Below are 6564 nucleotides of genomic sequence, written 5' to 3'. Positions count from 1 at the left end.
GGACTGTGGGTTTGGGGTGTATGAGAGGCAACACATCAATGTTTCTCTCTTTCGCCCTTTCTCTCTCTCTAAAAGTGAAAAAATAAAATCTTTAAAAAATTTATTTAAGAAAGCCATGGAAAAACTCTCAGGCCCCAATCTCCTATGTACTGGAGGAAGATGTGACTAAAAAAGGGAAGGCGGTGGGCAGACAAGCTCTGGCAGACCCTTCTCATGAGGAAGTGAAGAGGCTGTGCCCTACAGTGTGACTTCCACTCTTCTTCACTCAGCTTAGTGAAATCTCACCGCGGACCTGGAGAAAAAGGATGCAGATCTGTGGGACCAGAGGCTTGCCTACAGAATGCCCTTCCCCAGACTTTGTGTGGCTTGCTGGTGTTTCCAGTTTTTGTGAAGGAATTGCAAAACTTTAAACATTTAATTTAGCTAAATATAGATCCTCAAGAATTTTTTAGGCGATTGAAGAGATTAACTTGAGAAAAAATGGCTCTCCTTTTCCTTGGCAAGCAGGCGGAGTACGGCTAGACTACTCACGCCGCACACATCTTGGATGGGCATCTAGTCTTTCTGTCACTTGAGTTTCTCTCCGTAAAGGGATGTATAATGAGAAAGAGTTATTACAAGGAAAATTGGGTCTTCTTAGTGATATCAACACGGTAGACTTTGCTATGGGTGTGTACAAAAACCTTTATTCTGATGCTATTCCTCATGCTTTGAGAGGAAAAAGAACCGCAGTTGTTGCACAACTGAAACAGCTTCAGGTGGAAACAGAACCAATTGTGAACACGCTTGAAGATCCAGAGAGTAACAAGGTGAATGCAGCCAACCTGGACAGTCAGGTGCTGTTTGATTACCTGGTGGACAAGCATGGTTCTAGGCCAGCGTATTCAGATATGCTCTACAGGTCTGCAAAACTCCAATATGAATGCGGGAGTTACTCTGGAGCAGAACATCTTTACTTCTTTTGAGTGTTGGTCCCAGGAACAGGCAGAAATGCTTTGAGTTCACTATGGGGGGAACTGATCTCTGCAAGTTAATGCAGAATTGGGATGCAGCTGTGAAAAAGACCTGACACAGTTGAATGAAACCACAGATAGTTCTGTGAGTGCCCCACTCTTGTCTCTTCAGCGGCAAACAGGCTCATTCACTCATGTCTGTTTTCTTTGACCACCCGAGAGGGCATGATGACAAACAATCTTTTCCTTTACCACCCACAGTATCTTAATGCAGTTCGGACGAGGTGTCCACATATTCTTCACTGTGACTACAGCAGTCATAACTGACAAAGATGTTCAAAAGCACCAGCAGATACTAAAAGGTCTAGTCAAAGTTACTGAACAGGAGTCTTACACATACAAAAACCCAGCTACAGAATCTGTTGAATGTTTATATGTTAACTTTGACTTTGATGGAGCTCAGCAAAAGCTGAGGGAATATGAATCTGTGCTTTAAATGACTTCTTCGTGGTGGTTTGTCCTGGGGATTTCATTAAAAATGCCCATCTCTTCATATTTGAGACTTTTTGTCGCATCACCCAGTGTATCAGCATTAACGTGTCGGCAGATGAACTGAACATGACTCCAGAAAAGCTGAAAGGCAAGTTGTAAATTTGATTAGGAATGCAAGACTGGATGCCAAAAATGGTTCTAAATTAGGTCATGTGGTTATGGGTAACAGTGCAATCTCACCCTACCAGCAAGGGATTGAAAAGACCAAAAGCCTTTCATTTAGAAGCCAGATGTTGGCCATGAGTACTGAGAAGAAACTTAATCAGAATAGTAGGTCAGATGTTCCTAACTGGGCAACTCAAGACTCTGGCTTCTACTGAAGAACTGTAAAAAAAGATGAAAAAACTACAAAGGAAAGATGAAATGATAAAACCATTATACAAAGGGTGACATGCATTTTAGAAACAACATATTGTGCAAAAGTTTTGGGGAATTTGAGTAAAATTGGCTCTGTTTCATTAAAAGAAATGAAAACAAAAGAGAGAGAGAAGATGGCAGCCAAGTAGGTGGCAGCTGAGTCCACTTGCTCTTGCCCCCACCTCAGATACTTGGCTGACCTTCTGAGAAATAAACCAATCATTCAACAGAACCTTAGCTGATATGAAATTTGGAAGCCAAGGAGTACAGAAGACATTTCACAACAGGCAGTAAATAGATTTTATAGGTTGGAAGGATGCCCAAATACCCTGTGCTTGGCACCTGTAGCTGTGGAGAACCTAGTCAGAAATCACAGCTCTGCAGCTCCCTCCCCTCCCAGGGCAGAGACCCCCCAGACCCAGGCCTGGACTGACTTGGATACACAAAGTCAGGGAGATCCAGGCTACACACGCACACAGCAACCATCACACCCATAGCTGCAATGGCAAACTCCAACCAGGAGAGTGCCAGAGAGAGGGAGTCTGTCTGTACCTGGGTTGGGCAGAGGAGGCAGGCTGTGGCCAGACATTATTGTGAGAGACTTTTGGCTTTGGGGGAAGGTGGTGTGTGAGGAAAGCTGGACAGTGACTCAGTGCTGCAGTGGGAATGGCTGGAGAGACTTTCTAAGGGGGAGCAGAGGTGTGCTGGGCAGGGACCCCATGTGCATCTGCCCTGCCAGGACGGGGAAAGGATTGAGGGCGCAAACCCATTGAGTGCAGGTGGGCAGAGAGATCAGAAAGGTGCACAGAAAGGAGATTCCTTGGCCCTAGCCCGGCATAGCTAGCAGGCCGAAGGCTGCACAGAATGGAGAGAGTCCAGGACTGAGTCTGCAGTGAGGGCAGTGGCTGGGAACTGGATGGGCGGGAGTAGAGCACCTGAGATTACTTACAACAAGACAGAGCCACCTCCCCATTTGGAGATGGAACCTTCCAGGAAGGGAAGGATGCACCCAACCCCCACATCCTGCAGGATACGAGCACCACCTATAAGGAATCTCTGCAAAACAGGACAGGCTCAAGAACCCCCTGTAGGGTGTGTATCCACAAGAAAAAGAAAGAGAAATGTGTAAAGGGCACATTTTGAGCTTCTTTCAGGGAAACAAAATACACTGGTTCCAAGGGCCTTATTCCATTGAGGCCAGCCAAGCAGGGAGTCAGAAACTGGTGCAGCCCGAGGGAATCAGGGCCCTGCCCAGCCTCAGCTCACACACAGAGCTGCCATCAGCCGGAAAGAGCTGACTCTCTTACACAGATTTGCTTCTCCCTTGAAATGGACAGTGAATTCATCAGAAACTACACATTGTTAGAAATAAGATGGGTGGTACAGGGGCAGGGGGAACACAACCACGATTTTCCCAGAAGACTGAACAGTGCCTCCCAGGAGAGACCCATGGGTCCCACCATCCTGATAGCATCTAAAGCCCCCTCTCGAGGCAGGTGAAGGTGATACATGTGTGCTATCTGAAGCTGGATGACCCACCCCAGGGCCTTGAGCCGATAAAAAGCCAGAGTCGGATTCAGAAAGAGAAGTCAGAAGGCAAACATCAAACTCTGCTGAGACAAATTTCACCTTGCTCTTCTTCAGGATGTGTGTTTTTCTTTCTTTCAGATAGCCCTTCAATATTTCTTCTTTTGCTTCAATTATATTTCAACTAATTCACTATTCTTTGTCTTTTCTTTTTTGTTCTTTTCTTTAGATTTTTATATTATTTTTAGTTTTATTTCAAATCTCACATTGTACTTCCCCTGTCTCACTCCTTTTTGCCTTCTTCCAGCCCTTTCTTATTTTCATTGTAAATTTTATTTCTCCTCACACTATGATTTGTTCCTATTCCTTACTTATTATTTCTCCTCCCTCTATCCTCTCAAAATCATTCTTCCTTCATTTAGCCAGCTCACATTCTTTTTCCCCCTTCTTATAATATTCTTATTTTCTTTCCACCTTTAAAAATGGTGGCTTGTTTGGTGTGGATATTATAGTTATTGCTGGTCTTCTTCAACTGTGTTCCTATTCACTATTTTCTTTTTTTAAAAGATTTTATTTATTTATTTTTAAAGGGGAAGGGAGGGAGAAAGAGAGGGAGAGAAATATCAATATGTGGTTGCCTCTCGCACACCCCCTAGTGGAGACCTGGCCTGCAACCCAGGCATGTGCTCTGACTGGGAATCTAACCAGTGACCCTTTCGTTTGCAGGCTGGTGCTCAATCTATTGAGCCACACCAGCCAGGGCTATTTTCTTAAATTGCAAATTTCATATGGTACTCTCCCCTTGTCTTACTCCATTTTGCCTCTCTCCTGTCCGTGCTTATTTGAGTTTGGAATTTTATTTTTTTCCCTTAGCTTGGATTCTATTCCTTAATCTCACTATTTTTCCTCCCTCTATACTCTCAAAATCATTTTTTTTACTGTAGACATCTTATATTCTCTTTTCTCTTTTGTATAACATTCTTATTCTCTTTACACCTTTATTAATCTTTGCTCAATTGCTGTTGATATTGCTGATGTGGATAATTTTGCAGGTGTGAGTTTGTTTTCTGGATAGTATTGCTTTGTTAACCAGCACCTGTACAACAGCACACAAAGCATGGCAGAGGTTGTGACTCTCAGTCAGCCAGCTGGAGGGGAGAACCCACTGATGAATGAGCTATCAATAATCAAAGCCTAAGTACAACAAGAGGGACCATATAAACTGAATAAAGGGCATCCCTAGAGCATCCAGATCAGGAGATCAAACAAACTGTACCATTGAGTTCCACAGAACTCCTACCACAGAAGTCCACTCCACGAAGAGAGGCAGGCAAAGCAGAACAACTTGTGATGCAGAAACAAACAAAAAAAGTCACTTAAAATAACCCCCAATTGAAAGGAAAGGAGAAAGCCCCAGAAAAAACGTTCAATGAAATTGAGGCAAGCAATCTATCAGACAGAGAATTTGAAATAATGGTTATAAAGATGCTCAAGGAACTCAGTAAGAACTATAAGGAACTTTATGGGAGCTACAAGGAACTTAGTGGGAACTACAACAGCAGGAAAATGACACAGAAACTATGAATAAGAACCAAGAAGAAATGAAGAATACAATATCTGAAATGAAAAATAAACAAGAAGAAATTAAAAGCAGGCTAGATGAAGCAGAGGATTGAATCAGTGAGCTGGAAGACAAGACAGAAAGAAATACCCAGTCAGAGCAACAAAATGAAAAAGACTCAAAAAGAATAAAGACAGTTAAAGGGAGCTTCAGGATAACATGAAATATAACATCATTCTCATAATAGGAATATCAGAAGGAGAAGAAATGGAGTAAGGTATAGGAAACCTGTTTGAAAAAATAATGACAGAAAATTCCCCCAACTTGGTGACAGAAAATCTCCCCAACAAAGTCACACAAGTTCAGGAAGCACAGAGGTTCCAATAGAGATGAACCCAAAGAGTCCTACTCCAGGATACATGATAATTAAAATGGTAAATTTTAAAGACAAAGAGGGAATCTTAAAGGCAGCAAGGGAAAAAGAGCTAGTAACATAAAAGACAGCTTCAATAAGACTAGAAGCTAATTTCTCACCAGAAACACTACCAGCCAGAAGAGATTGGCATGAAATATTCCATGAAAAAACAAAGACCTACAATCAAGACTACTCAATCCAGTAAGGCTCTCATTTAAAATAGAAGGTGAAGTAAAGAGCTTGCCAAACAAAAAGAGGCTAAAAGAGTACACCAAGTCAGCACTACAAAAGATGCTGAAGTCACTTTTATTGCTGGTCTTCTTCAACTGTGTTCCTGTTTGTTCTTATAAAAAGGAGAAGAGAGAGAGGGAGAGAGAAACACAGGTACAGAAAAATGGCAATGAATATGTACCTATCAATAATAACCTTAAACATAAATGTATTAAATACTCTAATTGAAATACAGAGGGTAGCTGAATTGATAAGAAAACATGACCTGCATATATGCTGCCTACAAGAGAACCACCTCAGAACATAAGACCTACATAGGTTGAAAGTGAAGGGATGGAAAAAAAGCATTCCAAGCAAATGGACACAAAAAGAAAGCTGGGGTGGCAATATTTATTTATACCAGACAAAATAGACTTCAAGACAAAAGCCATAAAAAGGGACAAAGAAGGTCATTACATAATACTTAAGGGAGTAATCCAACAAGACAATGTAACCCTTGTAAACATATATGCACCCAATATAGTAGCACCTAAATATATAAACAAAATCTTGGAGGTCTTCGAGAAAGATATTGACAACAACACAGTCATCATAGGGAATTTTAACACCCATTGTCAACAATGGATAGATACTCCAAACAAAAAGTCAATAAGGATATTGTGGCTCTGAACAATACTCTGGATAAAATGGACTTAATTGATATGTAGAGAACCTTTCACCCCAAAGATCTATCTTTGCACACAGAGATCTTGGGGTCTATAATATACCACATAAACAAAATGAAGGACAAAAATCACATGATCATATCAATAGATGCTGAAAAAGCATTTGATAAAATCCAGCACCCATTTATGATAAAAAAAAAACTCAGCAAAGTGGGAATAGAAAAAGCATACCTCAACATAATAAAAGCTATATATGAAAAACCTACAGCCAACATTACATTCAATGGGCAAAACCTAAAAGCT

General features: G+C 41.5%; 1 pseudogene; it reads left to right on the top strand.

Moving 5' to 3' along the window:
- Positions 1 to 480: 480 nt before the first annotated feature.
- LOC123831074 lies at positions 481 to 1825 on the top strand (annotated as a pseudogene).
- Positions 1826 to 6564: the final 4739 nt, after the last annotated feature.

Source organism: Phyllostomus hastatus, unplaced genomic scaffold (genome assembly GCF_019186645.2).
Source record: "Phyllostomus hastatus isolate PE091 unplaced genomic scaffold, TTU_PhHast_1.1 phas_scaffold_1674, whole genome shotgun sequence".
NCBI lineage: Eukaryota > Metazoa > Chordata > Mammalia > Chiroptera > Phyllostomidae > Phyllostomus > Phyllostomus hastatus.
Note: the sequence above shows the minus strand (reverse complement) of the source record. Positions and strands in the feature narration are given on the sequence as shown.